This window comes from Heterocephalus glaber, unplaced genomic scaffold, assembly GCF_053883595.1.
Source record: "Heterocephalus glaber isolate CG9 unplaced genomic scaffold, H.glaber_assembly_v1.0 deba00000818, whole genome shotgun sequence".
NCBI lineage: Eukaryota > Metazoa > Chordata > Mammalia > Rodentia > Bathyergidae > Heterocephalus > Heterocephalus glaber.
Window position 1 is genome coordinate 442,227 of NW_028258164.1, and position 22,938 is coordinate 465,164.

Below are 22,938 nucleotides of genomic sequence, written 5' to 3' on the forward strand. Positions count from 1 at the left end.
CCAACACAGGTAGCTGTGTCCCCTCTCCTGCCTCCATAGTGCCAGTGGCAGTTTCACCCTCTCTGCCGTCCTCAACCTGGTGGCCAAGAGCTTCAGCAAGCACTCAGCACAGTGCTCTGTTAAACACTCTCCTCTTAGGGAGAAGGTTGGCCACGATTGTCAGAGGCTGGAGTGATGGCCAAGGGACTGGATTTCATGTGTTAAGGACCATGGTCCCAAGCCACTTCTGCTGGCCATGTTTGGCCTCCATGCAACCTTGCCTGGGAATTCTGAATCTGATGAGGCAAGAATTGATAAAGCAGAAAAGGGAGAGACCAGAGGAAGAGACCTTTGGATGAAAAGTACACAAGAAGCACAGTCATTAAGATATTTCTAGGCAGAAGAAGTAATTCAGAACTCATTTTTCTTACCCAAGAAATCTGGAGGAAGTCCGCCCCAACAGTGTCATCCAGGACTGGGGTCTCTCTCATCTGCCAATCTGTATGTTCTCCTTGTCTTTGTCCTCTCCCTGTAACCAGATGGCTGCTCCTCTTGGGGCTCACAACAGCATTCCAGTCAAATGGCAAAGGGACCACAGGACAACTCTAGCAAGGCTATAATTTTTTAGGAAAAATATTCTCTTCCAGGAATTTCTACCAAAGTCTTTTTTTTTTTTTTTTTTTTGGTACCGGGGATCGAACTCGGATCCTTGCGCTTGTGCAGCAGGCGGCAAAACCACTGAGCTAAATCCCCTGCCCAACCAAAGTCTTTTTGACTAAAATGGAGTCACATGGCAGCTCTTACCTGCAAGAGAAACTGAGAACTTGAAATTTTACTTTTCCAGTCTCTGTGGTAGATGCTGGTCCAGAAAACAGACAGAAGAGGGAATGAATTTTCAATGAACCATGGTGGGTCACAGCTACAGTACCAAATAATCAAAAATAAAGAATAAATTAGAGCATGAGACTATACAAAGCTAAAGGACAGAATGATGGAAGGCCATGGAACCAGCAAGAACACCAAAGATATGGACAAAGACAATCAAAGTCATGGGCCAATACCAAAGTACTTAAGACTTTCTTTTCTTTAATTTTCTATATTGTAAACTATTTCCACTCATATTAATGGAGAACTTAGAGTCTGAGAGTATTGACTAACATAGGTGTTCTAGGGGCCCAGGATTTAGCTCAGTGGTTCTGCCACGTGCTTTGCAAGCGCAAGGTCCCAAGTTCAAACCCTGGTACAAAAAAGCCCCACAAAAACATAGGTGTTCTTCTCTCCCAGGACATGGAAGGACCATATACTCACTACTCACAAGAATATCTCCATTATTGTAACTGTTCTCCTGTTCTAGGACAAAGGTTCTGGCAAAAAGGATTAGAAACACCACATTGGTGAGATGGTGACTGGAAAAGACAATAGAGCTCTCAGGAAAGAACAAAGGAACGCAAATTTTACACATTTTTCTCCTCTGTCCTCCTCAACACCTGACTAACTTGTAGCCTTCAAGTTCTACCTTAGTCATCATCCCTTCCTTGGAGCCTCTTTGCATTTCATACCCTATCTAGCAGCTGTCTAGCAGGCTGGCCCTGCTGCATGGACACATCTCATTAGCATAGTGACATCCCTTCCTTCAACAATAGCTCAGATGCCACCATGTGCTGAGTGCTGCTGCAACCCCTGGGCAGTTCAACCTCTGCCCTGCAGAGCTGCATTGCCCAAGGGAAATGTAATGTGAGTTTTATTCATAATTTTAAGTTTCCCATTATTTGCATTAAATAGGGGGAAACAAGAAGTAAAATTAGTTTTTCATAATGCTGTTTGTTTAAAGCATTATATCCAAGATACTATTATTTTGACATAATATAACAATTATTAGTGAGATATTTTACATTCTTTTTTTCATACTAAGTCTTCAAAGTCCCGTGTATCTTTTAATGTATTCCATTTGGACTGGGCCCATCTCAAGTGGCCAACAGTGGGCTATGGTGAGTGGCCACCATGCTAGAAGGAGCTCTTCTAGAACATACAGACCATACTTAACTGCTGATAGACCTAGTTAATTGTGCCTAAGACGGAGAATTTAGGGCATGAGATCACAGAAGCTGTTTTATGTGAGAAAAACCAGCTGCTTCCCTACTTAGGTATTTGTTTTAGCACTTTCACCATTGCTCAGAGTCTAGATCTAAGACGCATGGCTGATTAGCTACCTGATTTATTCAAAACCCTAAAGTTGACTTACTCCAGAGTCCTGGATCTTGGTGACAGAAATCTAAGAGATTAGTGTGTCAAATGGCAATGGTAGTCAAACATGCCAGCAAGTGCATCCATCTCTGTGGTCCCTGGTTCTCCCAATATGGCCTGGGAGATAAATCAATCCCTTCTCCCTTCTGTCCTTGAATAGCCAAAAGCTAAGAATGATTTTTACACTTTTGAATATTTGAAAGGAAATCAAAAGAAGAACACAATTTTGTGATAGATAAAAATGCACAAAATTCAATTTTCATTGTCTATAAAAAGTTTTACTGGAAGACAGCCACACTCATTCATTTAAGTATTATCTAGAGCTGTTTGGGTACAACAATAGCAAAACTGATGAGCTGCAAGAGACCATATGGTCCACAAAACCCAAAACATTTACTTATCTGGCCTGTTTCAGAAAATGTTGCCAACTCCAATGTTGTGTATGTAAATCACTTGAGGGGCTTTAAAGAAGAACAGATATCCAACACTACCCCCAAGTACTTCTGAATTAGTCTGTGGTGAGCCCTAAGTAACAATACACAATACAAAAGATTTTACTACTGTAGCCAGTCTGGTTTGGAAACCAAAGTACAGGTAATAAGAAGACTAGGTGGAAAGCTTGGACTCAGAATGAAGGGGTTCATCGAAGGAACTTGAGTTACATCTCACAGCAGCAGTCTGAACCTGTCACAGAAGGCCTCTTGGGGTGGCATGCCAAGGCACATTCTTCTGAGTCAGGGTTTATCCCTGTTCTGTTCACCTCTGTGACCTTGATGTTCCTCTCCTTCCAAGCTGAACCAGATCCTCTGTTGATTGACACATTCTTCCTGTGCATTCACCAGTTAAGTCACCCTTATCAGCCTGGGGGCCATTCTGTCCTTCTCCAACAAGATTTTGTTTGTCTGTTCTGAGTCACTATTGCTGCTTTTATAGCGTTCTCAAGTCCAATCTAATTTTCCTTCCTTTTTTCCAAAATATTTCTTCGTTGCCTCAAGGCCTTAGGAAATGCACATTTCAACTGTTTATTTCCTTTGAGTCTCCATCCTGATGTGCACTGAGCCCCTTCTGTGCTTGGTGGATGGCTTCATTGGTAGTGGAAAGGACAAATGAATGCATGGGAAAGAATAGTTAGAAAAAATGCAGAGGGATTTTGCAGATTATGTGTTGTGGGTGTAGTGAATTTAAAATTAGAACTTCCAGATTTGAATGTTGCCTGCACTGCTTTCCCTAGAAAGCCCCATGAGAAGATCCCTTTGTCTTCCTGAGAACAAAACTTGGAATACTCATAAGATGGGAGAGAAGTCCTGCTTCACCGAACAGCATGCAGATGGCTTACCGAGTGCTGCAGTGCCTCACGTCCTGGCTGGCCCATAATAGAAAGTTCCCTCTTCCTTAATCAGGACTCTAAAAGATCCTAATTGTCTATAGCTGCAAATAGTTGGCAATCTCATTTATGAAGTTGTCCACCAATAGCAGTATTATTAAAGGTGACTTGGTAAAATATTTTATTGTCTGTACCTATATTTTATAGTATAAATTTAAAAATTATTCTAGATAATAAAATTCTGTAATTGATCATGGTTTTAATAGGTGATTTTTTCCATAAAGTATCACACAAACCTTACTTGTAGGCCCTCTCCCATTTCATATTATGTTATTTTGTAGTTTTTTGTGCAATGTTTTTTTGTTTGGAGATGGGAAAAGTTTTGAGCCCTTCTCTTTTATTTTATATACTTAGAGAAAACATGGTACATCCCCCAAATTGTTGTCATTTCCTAGTTGTTGCTTCTGGAATGTTCATAGATATTGAAGACTCTAAAGCTCTGACATGAATTCCCTCTAGCATCATCTGAGGACATAGTTTTAGCTGTTGCCCCTTCTGGCCACAGACTCAGAGCATGAAGCAGGACATCCACTGTCTTCAGTCTCTGAGATGACACCAGTGTGTGGCTGAGGTTAGGCGTCACGAACCTCTCCTCCCCTCCCCTTGGTGTCTAACATTCCAGGGGAAGCAAAGCCCGGAGTTTCTATGATTCGGAGGAGCTGAAGGTGAAACCCAGTTGTTTCACCCAAGGGCAGTGTTTCAGGCTAACGCTAATCCAAGAATTACAGGATGTACAGTTTTCTTGAAGTCTACCAAACTTTCACTAAGTAGACTATTGCTTACATTAATTTAGCTATATAGCTATAAACAGTATCAATGACAGAATTAAGAGTATATACGTTTCACTCATTTTTTAAATTCAAATAAGCAGATTTTATTTCATTAGGTCTCTTTCATGAAGTGGACACTATCATTAACATTTTTGTAATAATAGGATATCAGTTTAATATCTTTTCATATATTATTCCATACAATTGAATACTATTAAATTATTACAAATTGTCACAGTGCATATCTCTTGATTTTAGTGCCCAGCATTTATCCTTTCTTATTTTAATCATTGTGTACCAGTTTTTCTTTCTCATGATATGAGGAGAAGTATGCATACAGAGGGCAATAGTCTTGCTTTAGGTCACACATCTAGTGAGTGTCAAAGTCAGGAAATAAACCTGTGTTGTAAGACACTTAGTCTCATCTTTCTTTTTCATCCCTAAAAAATAGAATCATTTATTTTTACACTCTTTTGTCTTTGTAATTTTTTCCCTGAAGATATTAATATCTTAATTGATTTTGGTCAATGATTTCATTAACTCGATAAAATCTTCTTTATTTAGAAGACTGGAAAAATATACATAAAGAGGTAGACTTGGCACTATGTCAGGCTGTACTAGGTAATTAAAACTCACCTAAGACATCTCAGAAAGATTCTGAAGAGTTGTTTTCCTGGTCCAGGTAGTGAGTGATAGAGAGAGGGAAGTATCACTTTGTTTTGCTTAAATGATTAAGAATTGCTTTGGGGGGTATCTTTCTGAAATAAATCATATCCTCTGGCGTCTTGTTGGTGCTTGAGATGCTTTTTTAAGTTATATGGAAAAATGTTTAAGTGCTTTTCAATTTTGTTTTGGTTGAGTTCTGCTGTATTTGAATATGATTGTAGTTTTTATTCCCTTGCACTGTTCTTCTTTGAATGGTTTTAATTTTTGTATGCGTGTGTGTGTTTGATAATAAAGTTATTTTTTTAAAAAAAGAATTGCTTTTTGGAGACTTAGTGGAAAGGAACCATTGGAGAGAGGTGATGAACTGAATGTACTTAATCTCACAAAGAGTCATTTTAGAATGAACTAGGAAGAGTCCCAAGGGGAGATGAGAGAATTAGAGTAATATTGTGAAGAGGGGATCCTACAGTGGCCAATAGAATAGACTCTACTTGTCAAGACAAAGGTTTGCCAAAACTTGAATATCTGTACAGAATTTATTAAAATGTTGATTTAAATGTTAACACTTTCTTTTTTTTTTTTTTTTGGTGCCGGAGATCGAACTCGGGTCCTTGCGCTTGCGCAGCAGGCGTCAAAACTACTGAGCTAAATCCCCAGCTTGTTAACTCTTTCTTAAAGCAATACTTATAGTGCTTAAAAAGTTATGCTAATAAGTTTTTTATTCTTTCTTGCAATCTAGTTTTTTGATGTTCAATAAAATGAGAATAGTCACAGGATAGGACCCCAGAGTAGTGAAGGTTTCTCTGTAGAAATGAAAAGCCAAGTGAAACCATAACATAGACCTCACATGAACCAGAATGTAATGCAAGGAAATTTAATGGCAAAAGCAGTTTGGCACCAAGTTGAACTACAGGTTATACATAGAAAAATAAGCTTGTATAAATACTGCTTCTACGTGAGAAAACTAGTCATTTAGAAAGCTTAGGAAATTAAAAGAATAAAGCACAAAATAGTAAACGTGAAGTTAAAGAATAAGGTTTTTAAACCCAAAGAATTATATTCAATCTATTTATTCAATGAAGTTTTTTTTTAGTGCTTTCTGTATGATAAGAATTATCTTAAGTCTGGAGTAGGAATGGAAAGCAAGACAGACAGGAACCTTGCCCTCAACCATGTTGCATCTGAAGGAAGCCAAATAACCAAAAAACAATCAGTAAGTTAATAACATCATGGCAGCTTCTTAAGTGCTGTGTAGGAAATGAACAGGGTGTGGCTACGAATGGCCACTCAACCCCTTGTCATGGCAGTGGTGCTTCCTGCAGTCAGAGAGGGCCTTCTCAGAAGAGCTGACATTTAAGGTGAGATCTGAGACTAAGAAAAGAGCTAGCCACAGGACAAGCTGGGGAGGGGCATGTTCAGCAGAGGGAATGGTTTATGTAATTGCCCAGGTTAGCACTTTGCATGTGAGTAATAAAGAGATCAGAATGCACAGTAACATGGGCGCGCGCACACACGCGCACACACACACACACACACACACACACACACTGAATGATGATTAAAAGCATACATCAGCTCAACTAGTATCCAGAAATCAAGATGGGTAAATTTCCTTGGTGTTATATTTCAAGGTATTCTAACTCCTTTTCTCTCTTATCCCATCCCCTTACTCTATCCCAACCACACAAATCTAACTTGGAAGAAGATTTAAAATGCTGGCTTCCAGAGAGAAGTGTTGTTTTTATCTCTAGTTTAGAATATCATCAAATGCCCCCAGCCTGTGCTTGGATGGTAGGTGGTTTTTGTAAATTAATGTTTGGAATCCTCATTTCTAAAGGACTAGTATGCAGCAAAAGCCACTATGTATTAATGGAAAGAAAGCTCATAAAATACACTGCCTTAATTGGGACGCCCAACAAATACATTTCTTTTAATGTTATGAGTATTAGACGCTATTCTGAGCTTAATTTCTTAGTCATGGTGACAAATCAATTTGTTGAGTATATTTATGACATTTTACTTATGGTGAAAGCTATTTTTCATATTCCAAAAATCTTTAAATGTTTGTTTCTTCTGTTCTTTGTCCAGCCTTTCTTTTATTATATCCATTTATTTCTCTAGATCATTGCTCATTAAACTTCCAAAATATCATTTTAAATTCAAATTTCTAGTGATTGTTTTTGTTTCTGCTTTGGTAGGGTAAGATATTGTCATGTTCTTTTGCCTTTTGAAGCACAATAAAACAAACAGTAGAGACATGCTGTGGTATTTTGGAATCCATGTTTTGCTAAGTACCATACCAGTAAATCAACTCTTGAATGAAACAAATCTTTAAATAAACATAGTTCTTAAAATGGCTATGTTCGGGTAATCACAAAGTCATGAATCGGAGAATTTCAATGACAAATCATGTATGTTTTTATGTTAATTAGGAAGCATTTCCCATTGACTTTGAGATGCTATTACAATTCAACCTGTCTGTAGTGTTTTATGTGCCTTAAGACTTGTTGCTACTGTATAATAACTAGGACAGGAGAGCTGCAGGGTTCCAATTACTCTGGCAAAGAAACCTTATTACATTGTCTCCGACTAAGCATGTAATTAATGTCTCTATTTCAAGGCCATTTCAGCAAATTCAAAACCCAGAGATTATCCACACATATTTAGAAATGCATAGGAATACTCGCGATGTCTTCATTGCAGCTGACAGTAATGCCAGAGAAATTTTTTCAGATAAATGTAATATTTAGCACAGGTAGTAAATATTTTATTATAACTAAAGCTGTGGCTTGAAATTAAATGTGTAATTCTAAAATTTCTCAATGGGAATAGGATCATCCTCCACTCCATGGTGACTTTTTTTAATGAGTGAAATGTTTTCAGGTGTTCAAAATTTCTGGGTAGAGGTCAGTAATCTTCAACACATTTCTGTGTTTATATGCCACCATTCAACTATTCCATTATGTATTTTATCAAAAGTATCATGCATAAACACTTGCCTATTAAAATTTATTTTTATTTTGAATTACTTCCTAATATTTTCTTTTATATTACAGGTAGATTTTAGGCAAATTATTTGTTTTATGGAATTCTTTTCAGGATGTCAGAGAGGCATTATTTTAAAAATATATTTTAAAGAAGAGTTTAGTGAGATAATATTAAGAATAATTATTCTAAAATGTGTCACCCCTTGAAGGAGAAGGGGAGATGGTATATGTGTATATCATATGAACTTCAGAGGAAAAAGAAAAGGCAAGCAAGCAAAGAAAGGAAGGAAGATGGAACGTTTGGCCTTGATTTCAGCCCCTATTGTGTGTCAGGTCCTGTGCCCAGCCCTACAAATACAGTTTCATTTTTGTACATGGTGCTGAGAAATGCCATGTATGCTTTGAATCCTTGGGTCTCATAGTAGTGCCACATTCAGAGCTGTCTGCTTGACATTTGCAGAGGAGAAGGTAAGAGGAGATGAGAAGATGAATATTCTTGACATTGCTAAAATGTTAGAATTATTTAAAAGTTCTATTAAGTAAGAGGCAGTTTCAGAGCCTGATTTATGACAGTTGATGAAATTTTCACAAGGAAGTATTATGAAATTGGAAAAAAAAAAACCCTTGTAGATGCACACAGGACATCATACGCATATGAATTTCACTGCACATGGTTGAGTTCCTGAATCCTATTTATAGCTTTTAGGACACATCCTCAAGTGATAAATGAACATTGAAATGCTACACATATGTTTATATCCACTTTTAGCAGTAGAGTTGTTTCAAAAAATGGTATCTCCGCTGGGCCAAATCTCAGACATTTGGAAAGAACAAAAAAATTTGAAATTTCGAAGCTGAACTAAAGGAAATTCTTTTTAAAAAACACCCAAAACTGGAAGATTTAACAATAGTAAATTAGACAGAAAAAATGATTTTGTAAAGAACAGTATGAGAAATAAAATATATTAGAATTCATCACCAGTCATTTGTTGGTTGGTTTTAGTTTTTATGGACACAATAGATATTGCCTTCGAATTTTCATGCCCTGTAAGTAAATTCTCTGTATTACATTTTAAAGTTGTCAATTTAAACATTATAATTTTGGATAAGCGACAGGTTTCTTTGTTTTTAAAATGGCCAGGAAAGTTAGAGGTTAGTATTTAATGAAGACTCTGTATATGTTTTTGGACTTCTCTTTTACTGGCCAATAAAACAAGGCAAGAGAGGCTGAGTTTGAAATAGAGGGTATCTGTGTTCAAAAGGTGGCATTTTACAGCTATTGCAATAAAATTGAAGACAATTAGAATCAGAAGACCTCTTTCTTATGTTTCCTTTGGTTACAAGTTGCAGAAACCCAGATAAACTGGTTTAAGCAAAAAAGAGAAGGGATTAGCTCACCTGAGTGAAAAATCTGAGAACATTACTTGCTTTAGGCATAGCCAATAAAAGAACTCCAATTTTGTTATTAGGTTGGTGTTCCTCATTTTTTCCATCTCTTGACCTTGTCCTGCTGTCTATGAATTGACTTTTCACTCTAAAGTAGATGCAATGTGTTGGATATCAGAAGTGCCATGCCTAAATTATCTTTATCCAAGCAGGATGAAACTTTCTTTTTTCTCAAAATTAAACAAAACCTGGAATGTACTTTAGGGAATTAATTTTGGCCATGGAGCAAATGCTTCAGACTGGGGCAGGTGATGCTGGAAGGTCAGACCAAGGTCATGTGCTTTTCAGGGTTGCGAGGTGTGGGCTCCTCCAGAGCCTGAACCACCAAAGCACTGAGATTGGAGGAGGTGAGATTGTGCTTGAGCTGCTGCTGACCTAACCTCGGAGGGAGCAGCCAGGTACTGAGAAAAGTGTTTTACTTCTTACAGCAATGCAAAATACTTGAGAGGAGTAGTGTAAAATATGAATCAGAATTTTATTAAAAGCATTCACTGTCTATCCTAAAGATACTGTTTTAGGAATTGTACCTAGTGCTTGCTTCGGCAGCACATATGCTAAAATAGGAATTGTACCTTGATCGTGAACATAAACCCAAAGTTTATAAATAATTTAAGGAACAATTCCCATCTTTTTTCCTTCCTAACTATAATTTTGAAAGCTTCCATTATCATAGAACTTGTTTCTCAGTCTAAAATGTGTGTTGAAATGTAATTTTGATTTCTTTTGTTTTCTTTATATTTTGTTTCCTCCGAGAATATGTGCCCTAAGTATTGCAGATCAGGACAATTGATATGCCCCCTCTGCTAGCTGAAAATTCCATAAAGGCATGGTAGGGGCAAATCTGTATATTTTCCCATTGTAAGAAAGACATTATCAAATATAATTTATAGAAACAAAACACTATATAAATTTGGAATTGCCGAGTGCCTCATACAGAGGAAGAGATATTTGAATCCAAACTAATAATACTTCATTAGTTGAAGTCCTATTGTCAGTTTGGACTCAACAGTTGAAAATCATGAATCTGTAATCTGGCCATCCACGCTTGACAGTGATGTGAAGTGAGCCACATTTCAAAGCCAACCACCTCTTTTGTGTCTGCAGCTGCTCACCTGAATTCATTAGGGTTGGTGATAATGAGGTCAGGGTCAGGGGTTTGATCTCTGGTACTGCCCCAGGCACCCTGATTCTGAGCCCACTCACAGCCCTATCTCTGTCTAAGGGGGATTCCATTTGAAGGATATGGCTGGAGACTGCAGAGCATCTTTCAGCCTGAGAAGCACACTGCAGACATGCTGTCCTGTGCTACTGGCCATATGCCTCATTCCAGAGGTGTTTGCATCATAAATGAGAGTTACAAGATGATGAGGAGTTCTGCTGACCCACTAACACTTACTTAAGGTTTCAGTATAATTAGATGTCTTTGTCATATTTAAGACAGTAATATTAAGGTTTTCCAGAAATACTGATTCTGAAAATTCCAAAGGTCAAAAATTGAAATACAAATAGATACTGTAATAAGATTAAAGAGCAGAAAGAGCTAATAGTGATGAGATTATGCTCGGGCAGATGAGTCCTTAGCTTAAGTAAGAAAGTGAGCTTTACAGAGCTGAGGTGTTGTAATGCCAGTTTCTGTGAACTCGCTGCCTGTGTTTTGCTGATATAACATTAATCCTTTCTCCTTTGTGCAAAACAAAAATACAGTTGCAGCAAAACTTAATAGAAGTAACTGAATTTTTATTTAATCCTAAATGCATCTATAATAACTAAATTATTAATTAACCAGTTAGGCGGCCTCTCAAATAAAAACACATAATGATTCTAAATTTTACTATTTTTTTGATTTATCAAAATCTTAAGGACAAATACTCTTGGTTATAGTTACATTGTCAAGTTTTCCTAATATCCAGTAGGAGCTCAGTCAATTAATGCTACATTTAGTAGGTTATTATAGTGATGTTATTTAGTTTAACTGAGGTTTTAGCTCTGTAAATAAGATACCTTTCAAATTGAGAAATCTACATTTTTATAGTATTTATGCTATTTATTATTATTATGCTATTTATTTATTATGCCAGCTTATTTATTATGTGAACAAATAATGAAATAAGGGTCAGATTTTGGACAGTGCTATCTTGGATGTTGAATATCCCCAAAGGCCCATGTGTTAAAGGTGCAGCCTGCAGAGTGGCTCTATCGTGAGGTGGTAGAAGCTTCAGATGTGGCCCTCGGAGGTTCTCAGCATCGGGGGTGAGCTCTCAAGGGCACTGTGGACATTGTTCTCTTCCTCTTCTTTCTCTTTTTGCTTCCTGTCCATCAGGTGAGCAGTTTGCTGCACCCTGGGCCCCCGCCATTGACATCCGGCAACCTACAGAGGCCCAAAAGCAGTGGGTCTGGCTGCTCTAGGGCTGCAACCTCTAAAACTGTAAGCCAGGATAAATCTTTTCTTTTTATAAGTTAATTATTTCAGGTTTTTTTTACAGTGACTAAGCTTGTGAGATAAAACAAGTCAACATTAAATAGTATGTTAATATTAAATCATTAGGATGCTATTTACAATTTTAAACTCATTATTACAATTTTATATCTTTTATATTTATTATTGGTCACCATTAATTAATTCTTGAGTGCCTAAAATATGAATGTCACCATGTGTGAGATGCTAAGCCAATCACTGTGGAGAAACAAGTAAATAGAAAAATCATGATCTCAGTCTCAGCTCTTGAGTTCTGGCTTCCAAGTGACAAAAGGGGGAGGGGAGGAGGAGAAGGTGAAGCTAAAGGAAAAGAAAAAGAAACAACCATTGTATCAAATAAAAAGGTCACAGCTATGTGCAGCCTATACACTGCACACGCCTCCCCTTTTGTCTACCTAATGACAAAGCCTTTAAATTCACCACTGGAATCGTGGTAGAGGCTGCAGCCCCCAGGGACATTTCCAAAGCCAGTGTCTTCCATGCTTGCCTCCTGCCCCCGCTCTATGTGAAGCCGCATCACTGTAGGAGTTGCACCATTCATAGCAAGGTGATTAGGAATCCACATCATGAACCCCGGAAGGATCAAACCCCCTGACACCAATTTAGACTGGTGCTGCCCACAGCTCCTCCAGCTCCTCTGTGAAAATCCCTGGGACCAAAGAAAAATTATCCTGGGGGAGAAGCAATCAGAAACTATACTAAAACATCATTAATCTCTTAAAGAATTTATAATCTAGAAATAATGCAAGATTATGAAATATATAATAAGGAACAATACAAACCGTTTTAGTGGTCTGGAGAGTGAATGCTCTAATCATTTTAAAAAAGAGCAAGACTGTGAGAATTGAGGTAGGTCCTGAAATATGAGTATACTTCGTGTTCATGGAGTGTGTCTACAGGTCCACAAGTATGTCCATATACTTATCTCAGTATTTCCACAGATATATCACTCTATATCATTGAAATGCCGTCTGAGTTTTAGTTTCTGGAGTGATATTTAACTCAGTTCTACAGTAATACATAATGTAATGTATAAATATGAACACTGACAGGAGGGGGCGAAGAATAAAATTGATCAAGCCCTTAGTTTAGGGCACACCAACTTTATCTTTCCAAAGATTAACTTCCTTTTCATATGATATGTAAATTGTATTTATCCATTTCATCTCCTATTTTCAATACTATTTCTCCATAAAGGCATCTATTTGTGTATGCTTAATGTGGGCCTGTGCACTTTATTTTAAAATTTTTATAAACATATGTATAGATAACATTTAATGTGTGGAACATGTCTTTAAATGTGCACACATTCATTTATCTAAATGGCAAAGGATGGTGTATGAGCCAGTATTTTCCATAGGAACAGGTTTTTCTATTTATATAGAGAGAGGGAGAGACAAAGAAGACAGAAACAAAAAGAGGGAGAGACAGATTAGTTTCAGGGAACTGGCTTACACAGTTGTAGAGTTGGCAAGCCTGAAATCTGTAGAGCAGGCCAGAGAAAATTCCAGGCAGGCGATGCTGCTGCTGCCCTAAAACAGAGTTTCTTGGGGACTCTCAGTTTTGTTCTTTAGCCCTTTCAACTAATTAGATAAGGCCCACCTGCATTATCAGTGTCATTCTTTTATTATTTAAAGTGGATTGATTATAGATGTTAACCACATCTAGGAAATAGCCAGATTACCATTTGATTAATAATGGTGCTATAGTTTAGTGAAGTTCACACCTAAAACTAGTCATCACACATGGCTTATGGTTTCCTAGTCTGCTTAATATCTTCCCCACTCCATAAAGCAACTTTATTTACAACAACCTGCATAGCCTGAACAGGAGAACACACTTGTGAACTTTTTCCTACTTTGACTCATGGAGAGACAGATCTGTATTGTATATCTAACATTTTCTTTGAGTTTAAACAGAGGCTCCAGAGTTGGAATGGGAAATGATTGTAAGGAAGGAACTAACCTGGCTATTGGAATCATCATCCTTAACTCTGGGACTAACCCAAATTCCCATTCTTGAATGAGACCGATAACCAGCCTTTAGTAACCGTGTTCCACATGTGGGACACACTTGCTGTTCACAGCAACATTGTGAAACTCTTCCAAATATTGAAGTGAAGTTTTAGGCCTGTGATTGTCCAGGTGATACTGAGGGAATGTCAATTTACTTTCAAAAGATAGATGTATAGTTTTATTCAATTAGCCTTATCGTATCAAAATATTTTAAATACTTCATTTGTAGGGCCATTTGAAATAATTCCAGTTAAAAAGGGGGTAAAGAAACCAGTTCGCCTTGGTTACGAGCACCTTATCCTTGTGCACTGTAGACTCCGTACTCTCAGTAACCAGCTAATAAGTGATGGTAGGCAAAAGCCTATATATCTTTATTCCTACACATGGCATGCTCTCTGAATCACGTATTCTGTTTCAAGGAATAAAAGCACAATATCAGCAAGGTCTTGTTTGACCTCTCAGCCCATTTGCAACAAAACAATGGTAGTAATTTTCTATCAAGCATCATATACAACAAAATAAACGATCCTACACATTATCTCCTGGTAAAGTTAACCATGGACTCAGCCCTGTCCCTTGTGTGGTCAAAGCAAAACCCAACCTCATATTATTTTAAATTATAAAGAATTTTGTTTAGGTTCATTCTAGTCTCATTTCAGTAAAAAAGATACTAGGACATATTTCTGGAGATGAGATTTTCGAATATTGTTGAATCGGAGTATGTGGCTTAGGAAGAGAGCTGACATCCACATAATGATTCTCTTAAGGTTGAAGAGTCCTGTGCTATCAGTAGTTAAAAATAGAACAAAGGCTGGAACTCAGCCTCCCCTTTCCCTGCACAACTGCAGTCCAGTTATACTGCCTCCTGTCTCACTAAAACCCAGTCTTATAAAACCTGTTTCTCCTTGTAAACCTTTCTCATGTGAACATGCATCTCTGCATTGAACTCATGAAACCCAGCATGATCACTGCATTACAGTGAATGAGCCTGTTTCCCTGGGCTTTACCCTTGTAGACATGAGCTTTTCTGAGAGAATGCACCTGGATATTCATGATAGGTTCGCCCTCCAGTACCTAACTTTGTTCTTGAGACACACAGGTATCTCAGGTCAGCGTCAGTCAACATTTGTCTTAGATAACAGTCTTTGTTCCTATTGTTATTATTCTCACTGATTCTTCCTTTACAAAAGTAACTTCATTTCAGAAGTGAAGGGAGGTATGGGATGTCATGACATACAGGCTCATTCTCAGCATTTTAATTGTTGCACGTGAAAGTCTGTGTAATAGACTCAAGAAGGATCTGCGTCGGAAGCAGACACTTAAGGGAAAAGTCATCACATGGCCTCTGAACGAGTCCTAAGAGCCTTGCCTCCCCAAATCTGGTATTGGAGTTGCTATGTGTATACATTTCTCCAAGAACCTTAAATATCCTAATTTTTTTCAAATATTTTTATGTTTCAAGTTTTCAGTTTCCAAAAGTAGAGCTTATACCAGTGATTGCTACCTGATGTGTGCAAAACGGACACAAGATCTGTCCTACAAATTAGCCCCAAACTAAATTTCCACTCAGAATTCTTGACTTTGGCTATGTTATATAAATTATTTAACTATTCTGTCTGCTTGCAGGAAAAAGAAAAAAAATGTTCCTAATATATTCACCAGTCATTCAGTGGGAAGTATTGTTCCTATCTGTTCTCATCAGAAACTATTTACATAGTTGGTTCATAGACTAAATGCCTAATGCTGTATTTCACACCTTTTTTATTTTTCTGAAGCACCTTTTCAGAGATTTTCTAAGATTCATTATTCTTAGAAATAATAATGGGGGGGGACTAATATAATCCTAGTAATCTTCCCTTGAATAACTCGAGTAGCTATAAATGGATACATTTTAGGTAAGGAATAAAAGAGCAAATTATAAAACTTAGGCTCTTGAGCATAAGTGAAAGCATTTATGAATCACATTTATATGACCTTACTGTTCTCTATTTTCAAGAGCATTATTCTGTACTTCTCCCTGGTGCCTGAAGTCGACTGAGAGGCAACTGATGACAGAGACTTGAAGAAAGAGGCAGGATGGATGTGCAGCCCAGAAATGGCTTGGATTTTGACTTTATCTCTTTCTCTGTTGCAGTCTTCATTTATTAGTTTTCATGACACTTTACAAGTTACATGTGTTATGATAGAAACTGAAGCTTTCAAGAGTGTTTTCTCTTTGACTTGGTACTGACTGGGGGAGTCATCACACCGTATTAATTTCTTAACTGCATTTATAACCATAAATAGTGGTAAAAGCATCATCACAAGATGGTGCTGGTAAAGTCAGTTGTCACAATAAGTAAGTCAGGCAAAAATGCAGGGACAAGCGAGGCTGGTGGCACACTCCTGTAACCCTGGTGCCCTGGGAGGCTGAAGCAAGACTGGAAGTTTGAAATCAGTCAGGGCAACTTAGTGACTTAGTGAAACCCAGTTTCAAAATAAAATAAAATAAAATAAAATGTCGGGGATTTAGCTCAGTGATAGAGCACTTGCCTAGAATGCATGAGGCCCTGGGTTCAAAAAAGTTATCTTCCTTATTTTCCTGTATTGAGGAAAATTTGAAGACTAAGAAAAATAGTGTAGCTTTCCTGTAATCCCACTGAGTTCTCCCATCTTAATGTGCTGCTGTATTTTTTTGATCATTTTAAAATGTATGCATGTTGCCAAATTTTTGGTTATACCATGTGTTCCATTTATATTTATTTAACTTTGCAACATTATCATTTATCTGTGTTACTGAAAATTCTTTGTAAAGTTTACTCTTAATTGGTTGGTAAAAACAGCCTGTGGAATTTCCCTAGTTACTAACAATGTGGATATTTTCAATTTTTCACAATTAAAAATCCTGTGTAAAATTCTTGTACTTTTATCTGTGTGTTTGAGGGGTATGTACCTCAAGTTACTTCCTTAGGATAGATTTCTAGAATAGGAACACTACCTCATAAAGCTGTCACTACATGTAGGATAAAATTGACTTGTCAAAGGTTTGTAGCAATCCATAATGTACACTATCACCCCTCCTTGTTCTGATGTCATAATTATAAATTTTAACTGTGCAGCAGACTAGGGGTAGGTTTTCAAATACTAACATAAATGTAGATTTTTAAAAAGCAAGAGTTTACATGGGAGAGCTTTGGTAATGCGGAACTTTGTTGATGTGTTCTTTCAGAGTGACATCAGACTAAATATGGAAGTGCTAATATTAAAACAAGTACTAATTACTGGCCAACTGCACTGATTATTATCAGTGAATTACATCATGATATTCATGTTTATCATCATAATCTGAAAGAATTTGGTACAGGCTAGTGAGAAATAGCTCTCTTTCTTCCTGTTTGTTGTCACCGCTCTCTCCATGGTTCAGGTTCATTGTTGTACAGCTTTTCTGAGACTTAGAGAACAGAATGGGGCATGGGCCTTTTCTCTTCCGAAGTGTTCACTCATAGCTGCGAGTCTTGCTGCTCTTGGCTTCTCAATGCTTGGGGTGAGCTTTGAGGGAGATGTTGTGAGCGCCAATCCAGGATTTACAGTGCAAGGAACCAGAAAATCAGTACTTTGAGGAAACAGGACCAGGAGCCCAGTACTGAAGGTACAGACAAAATCAAAATTATGGGAAATGGGGGGGGGGGGCGTGTTTAATTCCCTAGTTACAAGTACATGGGCCAAACATCTGGAGTCTAAATTTTCAGACAAAGCTTCTCTGTGCATTCAGGTTATCTCTTGAGGTGGCTTAAACACCATTATTCTTTGCTTATTGCTCTACTTTGTCTGTTGCTAATTTTTTTTCTCTGGTTTTGGTCCTTACAGCTTTTGCTGAACTGACCCCAACTCTTTTATATTAACTTTTTGAGGATTAATCATTTCCTTATTTTAAATTTCATTTGTTAATTTTCAATATTATTTTTTCAATTTTTATGGGAATAAGATCCACAAATAATCCCACAATTTGAAAATAAATTATAAACATTATTATAAAAATAATTTATTTTTCTATAAATAATAAACATTCAGTAACATAAAGCACCCATTGTCTTTCTTATTTATTATACGTATATGTCATTCTCACAGACATACGTGAATGAGAATTCTCCAAATCTGTGTGGTAAGGTGCTTTATTCCAATTATTTATTTATACATTTAGTTATTATAGGAAGTTTTACTACTTCCTATAAGTTCTACTTATTCAGGAAGTTCTAATTTCATGAGTTTAATTATTTAATGAGTGAACAGACTAGTATTTAAATAGTACAGGTTTTGACCTTAGCATGTCTAGGTGCAAGTAGCTACATCTTGCTAATACACATAATATTCACACCATAGAGTTTGGTTCAGTGTTAGGACTCAGATTTATTTCGACCTCATCATGGTTACTTAATATTAACTATATAAATGTCAATATAGTGGCTATTCCAAAGGTATAATTGATTTATTCAAAAGTCATCTTTACACTCAAGGGAATTAAAATATATTAGATTATTACTGTTGATTATCAACTAAAACCAACATCTTTTCATTCTTAGAAGTTACTTCTCTACTTTACTTATTGTCTCTTCTCTGGATTAATTTTGAGGAGAATCTCTAAAGCTCAGGATTTGGAGTGTGTCACAATCACTGGGGGAACTTGTCAAATAGATGTCCATGTTGTACCCCAGATCTGTTGAATAGTGGACTCAGCTGTGCTGAAGCATCCTAGAACTTATCCAGCACTAAAACAATCCATCATAGCTACCATTTTGATGTGTTAGTGGGTAAGTGTCCAATATACCATTTTATTTTTCTTTGGCTTCTACCAACATCAAGCTCTTAGGAGTGTCATTGAAGATAAGAATGGTTGATGCTCTGTGCAAGAGGCTATGTGGAACAGTGTTCGAGGATAGGAAACTAAAATGCAAAGGCCACAGGGCTGGAGAACAGGATCTTTGGGGCTAACTGGAAGAAGTGCCACATGGCATTTGTGCAGACTGGGAAGTAGGGAAGGAAGGAATATTAAATACTTGGACTTTATCCTGAGAGTGCCAAACTGCCACAGAAGATTAGCAGGAGATGAATGTTATCAAGTGTGTTAGGGCTGGGGATTTAGCTCAGTGGTTTCGATGCCTGCTACTCAAGTGTGTTTTAGGAGCAGCAGAATGGGGAGTTGACTGCAGGCACAGTGAGGGACAGACATGGAAGGACTGAGTCAGTGGTGCCTTACCTGGGTTAGTGTAGAGGAACTAGAGACAAGTGGGCTGATCTCAGACATGGTCATGAATACCTATGAAGAAGGAGTCTGTCGAGCATGATTTTGAATGTTCTATGTCAAGCAGCTAAATGCACGGTCATGTAAAGAGCATCCACTCTGGGAGAGGGAGAGAAGAGACACAACGTGAAGAAGCAGAGACTGAGTTGATTTCTTCTTGTTTGGACTGGAACAGTCAGTTACTTTAACCAAATAAAAGCATATCTGTTAAGCCACATTTCCCTGCGTGAGGTGTAACCATCAGCAAAGCATGTAAGTATAGTTTCGGGACAAAGTCTCACTGTGCAGCTCAGGCTGGCCTTCAACTCACTGTGTAGCCCTGCTGGCCTCACACTTGCTCCCATCCTCTTGCCTCAGCCTCCTAAGTGCTGGGGTTCCAGACACAAAACACCACACCCGGCCAGCTGCCCTCAACCCCTGTGACCTTTTAATTAGCTATAATTTTTTTATTCTTTCTTATGTTACTCATCATGATGATCCACCGAATCTACTTAAAATGAATAAATTTAAAGCTGGGAAAATAAAAGGCCTTTTAATTTATTATTTTTATGGCTCGCACCCTAGTATTTCCAAGGAACTTTTCCCATGCCAGGTGATGAGCGAGGAAAGGCTCTAAGAGTGACAGCACGGTTTTCGAGTCACATCCATGTGGACTGGGGGAAACCTTGTGTGCAGAAGAATGCGTGTGAGAACAATATGAGGGCTGGATGCTGACCATGTTGGCTGGCAACTCAGCATAGAGTGCTTCTCTACAACCGAGTCCCAGTAATGCCAAGACCAAGGAGTGCCCAGTAATCCCCGTCTGTGTAGATAACACTGCTTTCTAATGCCTCCCATCCCTTTCACTTTTCTCTAAAGTTCACATGTGGTCTGGGTATTTTTGTGAACTGCTGGAAAATTTCACTCACACACTAATGGTTCCAATGAACACAAAATACCTCTTCTAGAGAGTAGTTGCCAATAAGCAGTATTTTTAGAGGCACATGTCACAGTTTCTGTTTGCCTCTGTTGTGACTGTTAATGGGCTCTGAATGATTAAGGAACAGTCCCTGATAAAAGCCTTCACCCACTGATTCATTACAGACTGAGGGGAGTAAATGTTTACTACACGTTGGGCTCATGCAACATGTCATTAAACTGCGCGCCAGTGTAGTCAGCGCCCACCACAGAGTTGTGACTCTTTTGGACATGTTTGTCATTTCACTGTGTCTGAAACAGGAGATTGTTCCTTTTGGATCTCTGAAGCTAAATGCCCCTTAACAGTGATCTCATACCATTTACGCAGCTTCCTCTGGGAAACATTTTAGTGCGCTTCCTGACTTGTTCAGTAAACTTTACCACTCACTCAAGGAGACTGTCCCTGCTTCCAATAAATTTCTCTGACCTATTGAGAGAAGAAATTCTTTTCAGAGAAGAAACGGGAGGGAAAGAACACACGTACGTGAATAACAACACTAATGCAATTAAAGCACTTGACTGCTGAGAATGCATTCGCTAAAGTACTCTGGCAAATGGCTAAGATCAGTTTTCCTCAGGGGATTGGAGAACCAAAAATTTTTGGTATCTCTCAGAAAAAGAAATCTATTTTCCTTTCCCATTACAGACGTGAGAGTAGCAAAAATTCTCACTCCCCAGCTCCACAGGGAAGTTTCCTATTTCTTCTAACATGTTGAGATATGAAAAAGGAAGTGCTCACTGTTGGAAACACTTCCATGTACTATGATGTTAGTGCTACAAATTACGACTGAGCAATTAGAGGGGAAGAGGGATTCAGGTGGTGCATCGGCTTTCCATAAGCATGGCCATAAAAATAAAGACTCCCCTTGGACATGCTTAGTCATAACTTTCAGGTTAAAAATGAAAACAAAACAAAAAAACCTGTCTGAAACATAAACATATGCTTTTCATACTGACAGAGTCAACATTATTTTCCACAGTTACCACTGGGAAGGGTTCATATCCTTTAATCTGTCTTTTTTCTACAACAGCATGGAAACATTTTAAGCTAGCTGCCCTAGAGGTGCTAAGAATACCCCATGTCTGGTTCCTCCTGGTACTGACTCTTCGCTTGTATAAACTGCTATGTTTTTGCAGAGGCAGGAAAATATCTTCTTGCCTCAAGCTCATGTGGAGTCATTGTATGTGACTGTCCTCAAGCCTGATCTATCTAGTGAATCCAAGGTGCAGGGAGAGCAGGAGCTGCCGGGGTCAGAGCCTGTATACAAAAGAAGCTGCCACGGTTAGCATTGAATTTGCATTATTCTATGTGCTGGGTTTGCCTCAAAGAAAAATTCTGTTGATGGTCAGTTCTGAAACACATACTTGTGGTAGAAAGGAAGAATCATAGTTAGGCATGCCTGTAATCCCAGCTACTGAGGAAGCTGAGGAAGGAAGATTCCCAAGTTCTAGGCCAGCCTGGGCAATTTACCAAGACCCTTCATCAAAATAAAACATTTTTAAAAGAGCTGTAGATGTACCTCAGTGTTCCCTGGTTTCTATCCCTAGTACCAAATTTAAAAAAAAAATATGAAGAAGATTTTATTCTCCTAGAATGTTTTACTTATGCTTTCTGAATCACAAGAAGTCTAATAAATCCTGAATTCTAGAGAATAAATCATGAATGTTCATGTAATATCATCTGTTGCTCAATTTCTTTGCCTCTGTTCATAGGAAATGATCACTCTTGTATTTCCCATGTTTGTAGATAAGTGAATTCTAAATTTTTCCTAGAAAAAATGCTTTATTTTACCAGTAGTTTTCTTAAAAGAGACTCCTCTGAGAATTAGTCTTCCATACTCCCACAGCTCTGGAGCAGTAATGTCATGTCTCACAGTCAGCATATATTAGAGTTATTTTTAAGTATGGTTCTTTCTGCACTATTAGATCAAGAGCGCATAAGTGCGAAGGTCCATGTGCCTGTCACTCATCACTGGACTCCTCCAATGCCCAGGCCAGCCCCTCACCCACAGTCGGTACTAAACTCATGTTTATTGAAGGAAATCATATTGAACAAGGAGACCACAGGGAATCTCATTTATTCTATGCTGGAAAGCGTTTAGTGTCAAGATTCATCTAATGGCAAAAACCACTGTCTATTCTCTTGTGGACTTACCGGTAAAATTATGCACACACAGCACCTTGTACTATTGTGATAAAAATCATGGAGGAAGAGCTAAAGCACCACTTGGAAGAAAGTCATTCTTGGCCTGAAACAGACAGAGAGAAACTTATTAATTTTGTGTAGAAGGGACCCAAGTTGATCACACTGGCTTCAAAGGCTTGGTTCACTTAGAAACGAAAATCAAGTGGCACACTAGGTATGGTCAGGCTTTACTGCTAACTGTAAGAAAAGATTGTAAAGTTTTTAGAAACAAGTGACAGTAAATTACAGAATAAGCGACAGGCTGAGGTTTACCTTGGACCTATTCTCATGACAGTTACTGGATGAAAGGAGGGACATTTCAAATTCGAAGCATTTTTTTTAATTAAATAAATTTTTATTTAAGGAATGTCACATATGATTCCTTCAGTACTCATCAAAGTCACTTTAATGAAGCTCTTTGTCTTCAAAATAGCCCTTTTTCAAGAGATGATGCTTAATCCAGTCATCTTATCTGCCCTGGAGTCTTATCTTATATCCAAATTCCTTCCAGCACTTTAGGAGCACTTAGGGTAGATGGATCTGCCTTGCTG

General features: G+C 37.9%; 1 protein-coding gene across 5 annotated transcripts in view; it reads left to right on the top strand.

The window, feature by feature from the left end:
• Positions 1 to 22,938, top strand: part of Kcnq5 (potassium voltage-gated channel subfamily Q member 5) — a 478,936-nt gene that overhangs the window by 141,013 nt on the left and 314,985 nt on the right. The gene's annotated exons all lie outside the window — the stretch shown is intronic.